The sequence below is a fragment of the Pholcus phalangioides genome, unplaced genomic scaffold (genome assembly GCF_987345545.1).
Source record: "Pholcus phalangioides strain wild (caught in Gottingen) unplaced genomic scaffold, Ppha-v1.0 ptg000012l_1, whole genome shotgun sequence".
Taxonomy (NCBI): Eukaryota; Metazoa; Arthropoda; class Arachnida; order Araneae; family Pholcidae; genus Pholcus; species Pholcus phalangioides.
Genome location: NW_028301605.1, coordinates 1,072,427 through 1,088,248, shown reverse-complemented (window position 1 = coordinate 1,088,248; position 15,822 = coordinate 1,072,427).

Genomic DNA, 15,822 nt, shown 5'->3' with positions numbered 1-15,822 from the left:
CCTCATTAGAAGTTTAAGGCTTCTCTGAACTTATAAAAAATTTAATAAAAAACTTTCAAGGCCCACAATTTTTTAATTGAGAATTAGGGTACAAATGTATCGTATAAGAATTTTAATTATGTTATTTGTTATAATTTTAGTTTTGTGAAAAAAAACGTGTCTTAAATTGACACTGTTTTTATTTTTGTTTTTTGAATTGTTTTTTTTTTTCTGATTAAAAACAATTTTCCTATAACCATTGGTTCACGAGTTAATGGAGCTGAATTGGATTTCAGTTTGAACCCTGTATATATTCTGTTGCTCATTAGCAATTATTCCTAATCAACACATCATCATATTATTTTTCATATAATGTTTTGTCTCTTATATCTCTCTGTAGTGCTGTTTTTATCGGCCATTTTCAGAACTAAATTTCGTTGGTTAAAATATCGTTTTTTTTATCTTCGTTTTTTCATTACCTAATTATGTTTCAGAATCTGGTTCCTGCTCCAGAATACTGCGCACAGGGATACTTTAAATAAAAACAAAGTGGTATGTAACGGTAGATGTGATAAATGCGGTAATTGCGCATAATAAACCGGTTTTCATGCATAATTGAAGAGAATTTTGGAAATTGATAAATTAGACTAAATTAATTACATTTACTGGTGAAAGTGCATAGTACGTAAGCGTCGTTGGTAAATTTGATAATTACTAAATAAAATATCACAAAAAATTTACCAGTGATTATGCACAATTCCCAAGCGTCGCGTCGTTTGTAAACATGATAAATATCCCTATATGATATACTACACATGCTCATTTATACATGTAGTGTATAATTACATCGGGGCACGATTGTAAAATACGTTATCATTATATCACACATACTAGACTCATTCTGAATTTCATATTTATCAAATTCAACAATTAAACTAGGGTATTATCAATAATCACCGATACAGTCGATAAATAACGACGCTTGGGTATAATGTATATATTACTGTAAAAGCAAAAGACTGATAAAACATAGGTTCTACCAATGCGAGTTGGTAAAATTCAGAAATACGGTTGCAAACGTTTTTATTTCAGACTTTTACAAAATCGAAGCCCGTTTTAATGAATAAATCATCCATCATGAACTCATTAGTTCCTGTGAACTTATTAGTTCCGTTTTAATTAGTAATTACAATTATTTACTAATTATAACTAATAATAAAAGAATTAATTAACTGCCATGAAATTATTAGTTGCTGCCACTAATTAAACAATTGTTAAAATTACTTATTCCTAACACTGATTAAGCAAATGCTAATTATTATATATTACCTAATTAATCTACTCCGACCATCAATGATAATCATTACCATCAATACTCTCTTGGCTCAATGAAAACGGGTTTTATACAAGATATACAGAAGACTGGATGTTGTGAAGATATTTATTATTTTAGATGTTAATTTTTAAGGAAGGAAAAAAGTCATCTCTGCCTCTACCGGGAGGCAGAGATGAGTTATTTGAACAGTTAAAACGGGTTTTAACTGTTCAAATAAATTAATTTTCCCCGAAGAGTACGAATAGTTTTAATGAATTAATTTATTAATGATAATTGGTCATTTTTTCGTTAGCGTCAGGAAGTATCGAGTTCTAGGTGGTTGATTAATTCAATAATTCATTATTAAATAATTAACGAGAGTCAGGAACTTGCATAATGGTTAATATATTCATTAAAAACGGACTTTCACTTGGTAGAAGTCCGAATGAAAACGTTTACAAACCTATATCGGGCATATACAACTCGCCTTAGTAAAACCTAGGTCTTACTAGAAAAATCTAGATTTTACGAGTCTTCGGGCTTTTACCGTAACATAAAAATTCAAGATCCCTCGTAATCTCTCCATCTCCTTGGGGATACGGTAAAGCAGAGATGGCAGAGATTTCCTTCCTTTTAACCATCATCTCCAAAAATATAACCTTTCGAGGAATCTTGTATCAACAAGGGGGGGGAAGACATTTCTACATATAACGTATATTCACCAGTAAAAGTAATAAATTTATCAAACTTACCAAGACGATTGGTAAAGTATGCATAATCACCCGTTATTGAACATGAAAACCGATTTATCACATTTACCATGACATATAACGTTTATTAAGTTACGCACACTTATACGTATTTTATCATGACTAGTATTTTGTAGTAGACAATATTTTACACGAGTAACTTCTGTTTGATATCCTTATACACATTTACCTATAATAGGCCAGACAACTGAGATTTCAAAGGCTTTTATGATATCATATAAATCAATTTGTAAATCAAACAAGATGAGCTCGTTATTATTATTTTTAATTTCCACCTACATTGATAATTTTCAACGCTTATAAGGATTTTAATGCGCTAATTTTTTTTAAAGATTCATTTAAAACCTTATCATCTGAAATGTTTACTATTTATATAATATATTTTTCTATCAATCAAACCTGGATAAAGGTCTGATTACGAGCAATGAATGGCCTACATTACAGAAACCACCTCCACAAAGGATAGATATTTCGCAACGAAATTGAATGGATGAATTCAATTACTTGCTTCACATCGCTATATTGAATTCCAACGATTGAAAGCTTCGGGTTGTAATGATCTGATTAGACTACTTTGATGCCGAGAAGTCACGGTGCCGGCAAAGTCTTTGATTGGTCCAGTTGTATTGACGAAGCTTCCGTAGTTCCTTCTGAATAGTTTCATGAAACAGGCGTTAGAACGTTGCGGTGGTATTTTGATTTGCGAGTAGTTAGTCGTTCTAATACCAGTGCAAAAATCATGGATTTGGAGAATTTCCCCTTTCTTTACAATTTTAACAATGGTTCCAGTGTTCAAATTTAACTGTTGTGCGATATAAAACAATAATGGAATTTATTTTCAATTGATTGCGTTTCCACAAGATGCTTAGAAAATTAATTATGTTTAAATAATTGGCGTATCAAATTTTCACTGCCTCAATCTTTTCAATTACTTTGTACGTGTGATTCTCATATTTTTACGCTTTAACTCGGAGGGATGTTCCAGACTCTGCCACAAAGAGATCTCGGCAACGGGATAAGTCCAGTGGCAAAGTCCTGACGTTCATTCATTCGGGGGAGGAGGGGGAGGGCTCTTCACTTTCCTTCTACCTGCAACCCTAAATCAACAACACAATCAACTTCTCTACCCGTGGGTTCATTTAGAATTTGAAAATGCGTAAAACAATAAAATGTTTGGTTTTGAATTTCCACAACAATTCCAGGTTGTGGTGTCACATGGAGTTTTTCTCAGGGCTGTTGATAAATGGAATAGCTTACCTCCGTGGGTTGTGATTTCTAACACAATCGACACGTTTGAAAAGAAGTACGGTAAACATATTGGGACAAATCGATAAGCTATCCTTCTCAGGTAAGACAATCATAAACTTATGGGCGGTGTATTATATATATATTTGCATGTTCTTATTTTTGGTTGCTGTGCTTTTGTTACATTGGCCATCCAATATTTTTTTTGAGCGTCTTCTGATAATTAGCAAGACTAGCATTTCTTTATGTATTTACTAGCTGTTACCTGCAGTTTCGCTCACGTGGATTTGGTACTCTGAAAATTATTCGGTGACGATTCCCCCGTATAACATTTGAACTCCTCATAACCCCGCCCCCTTGGAGGATAGATTTTCAAAAATCATATCTTATGTTTTAAATTATTAAATATAATACTGACTAAATTTCATGTTTAAGGCTGCAGCGATTTCCGCTCAGTGACGACTGCTTCATATAACCTTTGAACTCCCCACCCAGGAGGTTGAATTTTGAAAAATCCCTTCCCAATGAGTCTCTATATTACAATAACTGTTAAGAAGTACTGACCGAATTGCATGTTCTCCATATGACCCACCTTATTGAACCCCTAAAGCCCCCTTTACATGGGAAATAAAATATCCCGGGAAGTTACGGGTACTAGGGGTTTTTGTTTCAAGCCGCTTAGTTTATGCCGATGCAGTAGGCATAGATATTTGTGTAAAACATAAAAACATACATTTATTAACCGATATTTTACATCGGCATGTTGTATAAAAATAATTTATGGCATTGTAACGCATTTTTGATTTTTTGTTTTTATACTGCAGAAAACAGCAACTAATTTCACTTAAAAAAGCATAATAGTTTACTTTATATGTGGTAGGTGGCAGTAGAGATCACATATTTTTTGTTATAAATATTTCTTCCGATACACGCACAATTTTTAGAAGCAATATCACAAAGATCATATCACTTTCTGACACTACAATAATAGGGAAATCTCTTCTCTTCCATAAATACCAACAGGATATACTATTTTGCTGGAAGAGAGGCTTTTCGTTTTCTAGAAAATCCCAGTTGCAGCATGAGATTCCATTTTGAGTCCAGTTTCAGTATATGAGGGCCCATGACCACAAACGGGTTCCCGCCTATTAGGACCGTGAAACTATATCGAAATACTTTGACTACGCATTTGCATCATGGCTATCAAAGAAAGCAATTCTGGGGAATTTCACGAATGTGTGTAGGAACCATTGCATCATCGTCAACGGAAAAATTTAACAAACACGAAAGTGTTAACATTTTTTTGTTATTTTCTATATGACAGCGTCGGGCATGTTGTTGGAAGAAATACCTGCTCGGACTAAATGTTTACATGCTATGCGCACGTCAGACTATGAATTTTTCCAGTCTTCATATATTAGTAAGAAAAATTACTAATCTTAAATGTGCAGAAACGCATTCCGAGTAACTATGGAGTGTTTTGTGTAAAACTTCCGACGTAATATCACGTCGAAACTGTTCAAGGGATTGAGAAAAATTTCATAAAGTTACCATTGTTATTCAACACAGGAATATATACACCCAGTTTTTTTTCCTCTTTAATATTCTGCAAATCTAATACTGAAATTTCCAGAGAATACGAGAAGCGAATTCAAATAAGCAAACACCTAAACCAGAGACCACAATAGTCATACCAAGTTTTTCCATAAAAGCAACTGAAATGTTTCTCAAATAGCCAAAGATATCACACACATTTCGTTTGAACCCACATATTGCTTGTATTTTCCAACTTTATATTCCATGGATTTATCATTATAAAAGATATACATCTTGATTTTTCTCCAACGGAATAAGAGGTAAAACATTCCGATTTTTCCAGCCAATAATGCAAATGCATCCATATATTTCCTAGGATATAGCGGAACAACAAAGCGTATGGAGCATTACACGTGGCGTGTTGTATTTTGATATTTCAGAAATCGAATATCTATATTAAAACAAGAGAAGGGAAAATATACACCCGATATTTTCCAGAATTCCGGGACGCAATTTGATTGATATATATTCATTTACGGGACCAGAAAAATAGAATTTCCGGAAACGAACGGTCCCGGATATATATATACGTGATTTCCTGGAGTGCCGCGTCTCGGATTTTCACTCTTGTGAGAAATAGCTCTATCGGCATAACAACTGTTTCCCGTTTCTCGAATCCTGGAACGGGATCCGTGCCTTGGGAAAGTGAGTAAGTAGGGAGCGGGTGGAAGAGCGATTCGTTCCCTCTCTCCTGGAATTCTAGTAGAAACTCTAGGACCTAATGAGGACCATTTGTCAAAACGAGTGGGGCAGTGTTCATTGATAAATGAAACCCCCTTGTCTCAAAAGTCTAAAAGACTTGAGAAAGACGCACAAAATGCTCTCTGAGAGTTCGAACTTTCATCCATCTTGAATCATTAAGCATCCTTCGTAGCGTACGTAACACGGTAAGCGTTGAATCCTTGATAATGTAGGCATCGCTGCTTCTCTCTCTCTCTCTCTCTCTCGTGATGTATGCGTATATGAGCTGACAATTTTCATCTCGCGCAGTGCTCATTTCATCTCCTTTAAAATTCATGATATGCCATGACCTCTAGGTATGTGTTCCTGACTTCGATCTTTTGGAAGTATTTACGCATCCGAAGATACAGAAAGAAAATTCTAACGAAGAGGGTGGGTTTTGGCAACGGTTGCTAAAGGGGAAAAAAATCATAATGGGCAATAGATGTTACTAAAAAAAATAGAGACATTGGACAAAAAGAAATTGGACAATAACGGAAAAAAAATTCATACTAGGCAATAGCTGTACATAAAATAACGGAAAAGATTCATATTGGACAATAGTTCCTCTCGTAAAAGGTGCACATTGGTAAAAACAGCTAACAAAAAGATGCATATTGGACAACAACTGCCAGACGTAGCAACTTTTGGAATCCCCCCCCCCCCCCAAGGCAGGTTCTGCATTGCCCCTGAGCAGGATATAATACCATGTCAGTCTTTCCATGCAGAATAGAGGAATATATTAGGCATATATAGGCCTACTGTTCATAAAACGTGTTTCCTTTCGTGGATGCTATCAGTGATTGATATTCCTGGGTATATATGAACTCTTAAAAGCTTTATATTTAGCTTTTTTTTGTACAGCTTAAAGTTTTATATTTTCTATCTGAAGACATATTTAATCAGAGGAAGTTTACCGCACGGGTGTTAATAATGGAATACAATAACGATTATACAGCAATTTCAACAACCAAGGTCATGCCCCTGATAAATGATTGCCGATAAACGTTACGTAAACGAAGTCACGTCATTGCCAGTTGCTTAAATGCGGTCACCAAGATTGCAGTTTTTACGGCTGCTCGATGGAAATGACCGCGGCTGTCTTCTATGGGTGTTTTTCTCGACGACGACGGCAGTCATTGACGTCACGACAACGTGAAAGCTTGCGTAAAATCTAATTTTCTGCCAAAATCCGGAGTCCCCCGCCTAAAGCCAGAGAGTTGCAGGTGTGAGCTGCTAACGAAACAGGTTCATAATGGACATTAGTTGGACACGAAAAAGGTGCACATCGGTAACAACCAGCTAACGATAAAGATGCATATCCGACAATGTTTGCTAACCAAAAAAAAGATGCGTATTGGATAATAGTTGGTAACGAAAAAAGTGCGTATTGGAAAAGATGCACGATGAACATGAGCTGCTGATAAACAAGATGCATATTGTGTACGGGAAGGCTATGGAAGTGGAGGCTAAATTGGGTAACGGAAAAAGATGAATAATTGGCAACAGTTTCTAACAAAGTGGGTAAGTATCAGGCAATAGTTGCTAATGAAAAATATGCATAAAAAATAACGAAAAATGCATTTCGGTTAATAGGTGCTAACGAAAAAAGATACACATTACAAAAAGATGCAGAAAAAAATAACAGAAAAATGCGTATCGTATAAAAGTTGCTACCCAAAAAAATATTTACATAGAAAAAGATGCGTAAAAATGACGAAAACTTCATTTTAGATTATAGTCGCTAGTGAAAAGGATGCGTATTAGGGAATAGTTTTACAATGAGAGTGCAATCTTCTTTTATTAATCATTGTCAGCGCCTCGTGGTCACTTTTTTTCTCACGGCGAAACACACCGTTCATGCATTGAGCTACACGTGATTTCAGCATATCTGTGCAAGACGCACTGAAAATGTCTATGCCAACATTTCTGCCCCTTTCTCAATACAAGGAACTAAAATGTGTGAAACTTTCAGACTGACTTACAATATACTGTATACGACCCCAACATGATCCGCTTGTAACTGGACATTCCTGTTTTTGACCGTACTGACTTTTCAATAAAACTGACCTCATTTGAATTTTGTAATCTTCACTAGAATCGTGAATCCAGGTAGTTTTCTTAAATTATGTTATCATAATTTAGGCTATCACAATGCGGTTATTAATCTCGCATATCTGTCATGTGCAATGAACTACATTTCAATTTAGTTAGATTTTCGGTAGCAATCCATGCCTCACCCATCCAAAAGCAATTTTAGTAATAATTGGCGATTTTGACGACTTGGTAAAGTTTCTGGTGACGATGGGCTATGCAGATAATTTTCATAACTTATAAATTATGACATGATTAACATATATAAGTTAATTAGTAGTAACTTATAACTTATAAATTCTATGACAATTATGGCTACAAATTTAACTATTCGTTTCCAATATCTAGGTATGTGATACTATCATATGTAACGTGTTGTTATGTTTCTTTCTCCTTTTTTCGTGGACTACATTTCAGTGCACGGCGATTTCCAGTAGCCTTTCATTTCCCATCAAATGATGGTTCAACAATTTTATTGGTGGTTTGCCGACTTGTGGCAACGTTTCTGGTAACAATTGGTAATGCCTCGTGTTTTTCGGCATTAGAGATCCCAATTTCTTGTATTTTCCATCGAAACAAACGCTGGTCTATACAATTTAAAAGTGTGAAAATAGAGAATAATTTAAGAAAACTCTGTACAAAAAAGGATTTCCCGTAAGGAAACTCCGTTCTTTGCTCTGAAAATTTATCCTGTACAGAAATGACCACTCGGAGATGTATGAAAAGCGGTATTAGCAGCGACTGGGTGTACGCATAATTACAGGTCATTTATTATACCTTGGTCTAATGAATCCTATTTTCAAGGAAGTTCTACTTCGTAAAGACTTGGTTGGTGTCCAGCAACGAGTTTGCGTTAATTATTCAACCCGTAGATTTTAAAGTCTGAAGATCTTAGTGATTAGTGCACTGTTTAACTATATTTTCTTGGAGATAGTTGTTGCATCCATATGCGTGAGAGGGCAGACTGTAATAATGCTCGTTCCATTAACGTCACGTAAGAAACTTCAGTCTGGCAGAGATGTTAGTGCACGATCTCTTACGACTGTGTCGTTTAAACTTGTGACTTATCTTCATGGAACACGCGCATTGTTGTTATAAATCTGAAGCCATATAGAACAATCTAGGTTATGACCACCAGGGATTGCTTAACCAAAGGCGCTAGGCATACTGGACGTCACATATGTCGAGGGCATCAGCATGGGAATCGTGCATTGATAATTTATAAATTATGGAGGATGGGATCAAATCCTTCAGTAAATTTATTGGTTGGGAGGGGAAAATATTTTGAGGCCAATGTCCCAGTGCCTATGCCCAACATACTGTATGTTAGTGACAGATGCCTGGATTTTTTACGATTGGAATTATTTTATAGTACTTCTCACTCACTCTATTTAGATGTTTCTTTTTAAACCATTGCTCAATGCCACATAACAGTGAACGATAACAAACTCGTAATAATATCGTTCCTACATTCCCAACAGACCATTTGAAGCAACTACGCATGCGTGACGTAATCAAATTTCTCACTTTTTCAGACAATGAAAAACGACTACTAATGCAATTTAACAATGCGTTTAAATGATGCATTGAAACATTTTATGCACAGTAATCATTCACGAGACATTACATCAATCAGACATCACAGCAAATTATCTCGAATATCAATATACATTGCTCGAAAAATATTCATATAATAATAATAATTATATGCATTATTATTTAAATATCTATCATGTGATCCATCTCTAGATAATTTGAGTTATTTTTCTCTTCCTGAATTATTATTTTTTTTCAAAAAAGATAATTTTTTATAAGAAATATAGAAGAATGAGCAAACGGTGCAGAAAAATTTGAACAATGTCGTTTCTTGCTAAATATATGATGCATCATCCTATTCGACATCCCTTCCATTTGGAAAATGGAAAACACAGTGCCATAGAGGAACCGCACATATACACATGTATTACTCTCTTCCTTTATACATTACTCATACTCTTGCTCTTTCTCAGCGAGTTTTTTTGCTCTACTCATTTTCCACAGAGTATATTGGTATTTCCTTCCGAGTTTTCGTGAGGAAAAGGTATCGAGGAACCCTTTTATACTACAGTAACAGCATCTAGCAGCGTGCGTGTGTGTGTAGAGATAGATAGGTACTGTATATGACTTCTTCCTTTTTCCATCAAATCTTGGACGGAAATGATTCCAGGATTATTGAGTATATATATATATTTTTTTTCCATATATTTATTTGATACGAGAAGGTGATCAGTGACGGTGCATATGGTATGAAGTTGAGAAAAGTAGAGTGTATATGGATACGGTATAATGTGCTATTGTATGAGATTTACGAGTTCAATTTCCCGTCGATGTACCCTTTATTATTATTATTTTTTTGGTTTTAATGGGATTGATATAACTTTCCCCGTGGCGTGTGATACTTTGAGAAAATTATTGGTGCCTCGCATTAAAGAGATTCATTGCCAATTTGATGGTCTTCATACGTCAGTCTCTAGGATTATGAAGAGTTTGGATCATGTTTTTGTCATGTTCGGATTTTTCCGTGGCTTTAAGTGATGTATGGATTTATTTTGCTGGAAATAAATTGGAATTTTTCAATAGGTGGGGTGTGAAATATGTGACAGGTTTTGAGTTTGAGTCTTATTGAAATGATGGTTGTTTTTTTTCAATCTAATGGATGATTCGCGTGAGGATATAACGGTAGAACCGCATTAATAACGGACTAATAGGGATTGATGTTTGTCGGTCATATAAAGTCCGGTTTATGAAAAATAATTATTTTTGGTGTGTCATGCTACAGGGTGTACATCAATCATGGTATAGAAGTACGAACAGGAAAACGTGGTACGATGTTTAGCGATATCTCATAATACCTGTGCTAGACCGTAAAAATCTTTAGTTACAATCCTGTAACCATTCTTGGGTGTTGTTTTCGAAAGAAAAGTTATCGGGTAGCAGGTATTTCCGGGTAAAATACTTCGAGAATCAGAACCCATCAAGTTCCAACAGTGAACAGGCAGTCCTTCAACACGAAACCTTATATGACCTGAAAATTCAGGCATCGGTTGTTTTCACGTCAAAATATAAGAAACAGATGACAACACCAGTACAACACGGAAAAACAAAACATCATTCAGACGATATAAATTCGTAGGGACCACTACGCATTTATACGTTCCTACATATGCAGGGTGGGCAAAAAGTAAGTAGAAACTTTAAAAATGCATTAAAACCGGAAAAATAACCGAAATATAAAACGGTTTGCACGGTTAGCATCGCTAGGTTACGGGAATTTTTTTAAGAATAGAAAAAAAAATAATTCAAAAAACAGCCGTAGGTAGCGCTGGTACGAGCAACTTCGTTGGAAATATGCAAATGAGACGGTTATAAGAACTTGCGCTCCTAATCCACAATCAGTTCACCGTTGCAAGCCGTGTGTGTGGACCTGCTACATTCTGTCGTTGCTGGATTTGTGACTCGCCAGCAATATGTTATCCTATGTGGTGGTGGTCATGTGGGACACATACTGCTGTAATAAACGATTTGGAGGCATTGTGTTCGTTAGTTGCATATTTTTTCTTTTACTTGTGTACGTCAGCGCCACCTAACGGGTTTTTTTAAAAAAAATTTTCCTGTCTTGAAAAAATTCTCCTCACCTAGCGATGCTAACCCTGCGAAGCGTTTCCTATTTTGGTTATTTTTCCCGGTTTTTATGAATTTTTTAAGTTTTTACGGACTTTTTGCCCACCCTGTAACTAATTGACTTACAAATTACCAAGAGGAATGTTTCTTCTAATAGTGATAATTCAGTGAAATTATAAATTTTAGTGGGTAAATAAGGAAATTAATTTTTGGTGTGTGGGTGTGTGTACAGGACACTTGATAGGCTTCACTAAATATGTAAAATATATTCCACTAAGACAAAAAATTAATGAAATTTTAATAAATTCAAGAGAAAAATGTATTTTTCTCTTGAATTTATTAAGATTTCATTAATAAAGAAAACGTAATCAATGATTTCCTAATAGAAATATCAAAAAGTATATGAAACTCTTTCCTTTAAAATTTCCCAAAATTAAAAAAAAAACAAAAATTTCAATCAACAACGTGGTGAAATTCCAATCATCTCTCGCTGTAAATATTTCAATTTTTATTCAAAATCCTTCAATCTTTTTTAATAATATTTTAAATTATTAGTCCCGCTAATTAAATATTTATTTCTTTTTTAATTTTAATTAAAAATTATTTCATGTGTATAAAGAGCTTTTGTGATCGGTAGAGGAATATAATCCAGGTGAAGTAATTTTTTCCCATTTGAAAATTTAAGGTAGAACATATATTATTTCATTTTATTTTAGTTAAAAATTTTATAAAATATCTTTGAGGAGAAAAACTGTTATATATAAAACTTTCAATAATTTTTTCCCCCGAATCCTTGGAAATGAATTTTTTCCCCCTTATGATATTTATTTAAAATTTATTAGAGAGGCTATCAATTACAATTTATTATGGTGTGCGGGGAAAAAAATGGAGTATGGAGACATATTAATAACCGGTGGATTCCTAATTAGTTTGAGGTAATTATGAATGGAGGTAATTAACACGGCGGATAAAAAAAAGGGGAATTAATTTTTCCACCACGATTTGGCTATGTGAATGCCGATAAAGAGAGACTGATTGGAATTTAAGCTGTGGTCGTGATGAAATTGATCTTGAGGTAGCTAATGTTGAGGATTAAGTTTTCTAACCGCACACACGACTCTCTGATCTATCGTTATTGAAGGAATTTACAATAGTTTTACATGCCAAGAGGCAGATTTATGCTTTTGCCGCCTGCAGGATACTAATTATTACTACTACTAAACCAGACACGCTGCCCGTCCATATTCCTATGCGGAACTTCTAACGAATTGGTACATGTTGGTATGTATAGTGAACCTTCCGCGAAGTTTGTTTCTGTGTATTGCGTGTCATGTTTGGTGCTGCCATCTGCAATCAGTTTTTTTAAACTATGGGGTTTTTTCTCAACTCATAGTGAGTGAAGTGTAATGAATGAATAATTGTAACGTTTTTGTAGGCCTGTTCTTCTCTGCGGTGAGAGTGTTGGAAGGGGAGATCGGATCTCATTCGTTATCTCCCCGTTAAAAAGTCTCGCCGGCTGCGGAATGTATAACATTTTTGCCTTTTAGCCTTTCTTGTCTAATTTTCTTCACCATTCATTCCTGAAATTTTTCGCTGTAGCATCCCCCTCCCATCCCTCTCAAAGTGACTTTGTTTCCAGGTCACTCTTTTGGTTGATCACATGCTTTCACACTCTCTAGGTCGCTTGGTTGATCACATGCTTTCACACTCTCTAGGTCGCTTGGTTGATCACATGCTTTCACACTCTCTAGGTCGCTTGGTTGATCACATGCGTTCACACTCTCTAGGTCGCTTGGTTGATCACATGCTTTCACACTCTCTAGGTCGCTTGGTTGATCACATGCTTTCACACTTTCTAGGTTACTCCTTTGGTTACTCTCCAGGTCATTCTTCTTTTAGTCGCTCACTGACCTAGGTCCTTCCTGTCAACCTTTCGGTCACTCCAATGCTTGCACACTCTTTTGATTGGCCCTGCCCTGATCCTTCTCTATGTCACTTTTTTGTCGTTTACATTCATACGTAGCCCTCGGTCTTGTTTATCGGGGAGCTGACCACGAAACAAAAAAATAAAAAAAATGTAAACTAAAAGAAACAAAACTGAGGAACAGCGGGGAAATTTGTTTGTTGTGATCTTTAACTTCCATCCAGTATTTTTCAAGAATACGGGTTGCTCCACAAATTCGTAAATACCGTATTTTAACGTGTAGAAGAAAACGCTTTTTTGCCAAAAATTATGTCCCCAAAAGTTATGGTTTTTACTTATATATCGATAGTATTATAGATATTAACAAATTACTCAATTTCTAGCAATTTACGACGGAACTGACTGTCATGACGATGATGAACTAGTTGATGTAACTGGTTATGGTGTATCAGATGAGTGTGATGTGGGATTTAATGGTTTCTGTAACTATGTGAAAGGAAATATTTTTTTCATATCCCAATAAATATATTTAATGAAAATCTATTTACAAATTTCAAGCTTAAAAAATAAGGAAATTTCTTATACACAAAGGTTACTTAACGCGTTTAAATAGGGTAGTTTGAAAAATCATCAAAATGAAATTAATCCACAAATTTGAATGTGACTAGTTGATAGAGGACGTTGCACGAAAGCCTGAACTTTCTTCACTCTCTCCTGTGTCCGAAACGTTCGTAAAACGCCAACTGGTCATTCGTAGCTGTATTAAAACAACTCCACCAGTAGTGTTTTGTCCACCAATGCCAACACAACAATGAAAACGTAATGTAAGCTCCAGTATCAGGAAAATTCAGAAGTGGGGTTAATCGTACATCATGCATTTTGTAAGACTCTAATCTGCGTATTTCCAGTGATTTAATTCTGTGCAGCGCCGTCTATTGTAAAAAAAATTGAACTAGTTTCTTCCCTGTACCAAAAAAATCTCCCTTCGTGAAAATAACTCTTTTGCAAATCGCATTCATTGCATATTCCTTCAATTTTTATGAATTTTCAAACTAAACACGTATTTACGTGTCACCCTGTATTTGAACAAAGAGATGGCGATATTCCCTATTCATCAATCAGATGTCTTCAACCTTCTTCCTAGTCGCGAGCACTGTCTGTACTAATCACCAAGAGAAGAGCACCATTAAGCCAAGTTTCACAGACGAATGCATGCCTTGAGTGCAGTTTGTATAAGGTGTTTATTCGGAACGTTGAACAAGTGCTCACGAGCACAAAATCGGGCACGAGTATTGAGCACTCTAGGTGTTTTAGGGGAGCACCGTGGTGCTCGCGAGCAACGGCATGAAGATCGATTCCTGTTATAGATGATCGATAGTTTTTGTTTCCAACAGTGACATCTGTCAATAATATGCTGTGCTAAACATAAAAATCTTTCCAAATGAATCTTGATCTGAAGAGGTCTGTCCCATATCTTGTATCGAAATCACTTTATTTAGTACTTATAAGGTGGTGTTTGTTTATTTCATTCGCGCGACCTCTAGCTTCATTTTCCGAATTTTAGTACTGACATAAAATTACTTACGGGCTTGCCCAGGCTGTACACGGTTTTTCCAGAACGCAATAAAAAGACGTTACTTGCAAGGAAACCTAGGTTTTCTTACGATATCAAGATCTTGCTTTTTTTTCTCGCCATTTCCGAAGACTTTCTGACTGAGGATTGCACTTCTGTGCGAAATTTGTTTCAAATACAAATACAACGCCACAACAGGCAAATTGCCCAACGAGGTGGCTGACTTAAGAACATCATGGATCCCCGAGCCATTTTTTGGAGGCTCTACTTACTACTGCTACACCACACATGCAACCCCCCCCCCCCCCGCGGAACCCCCAACGAATCGGTACATGCGGGAATGTGTGTGTACGAGTAGTGAAACCTGACGTGAAGTATTTTTTTGTTTCTCTGTAATGCTTGTTATGTGTAGGTATTTTATCCACCCCCCCCCCTTCCTCACACACACACACACACAACACATTCACGCACAACTCCACCTGACATAAATCACTAATTCCCATTGCCTTGATACAGTTTCCATTACGGAGATTTCAGCTCGTACGGAGCCGCCCCATTAAGAATAGTCACTCAGTACGGGGTCATTCAAGTATTACGTCAGCATCGGGGGGGGGGGGAGGTTTCGGGTTTGCTGAATTTTGATGACAAGGGGGGGAGGAGGGGTTCGAATGTTGCTTACGTCATCAACCGCCCCTTTTTGAGGACATGAAATATTCTAAGCTGCTGAGGAAATTTTGCGGACGGGGGGAAGGGGGGTCAGTATTTTGCTGATAGGGGAGGGGGAGGTTAAAAATGGCTGAAAATCTGCTTACGTAATACTTGAATGGCCCCTACTTATTTCTTCTCGAATATCGCTTATTAAAAACCGTTATACTCTTCCAACTTCGACATGAGAAAAGAAACAAAAAAAGACAAAAAAACTCACATGTTTCTATACGATTGTCAA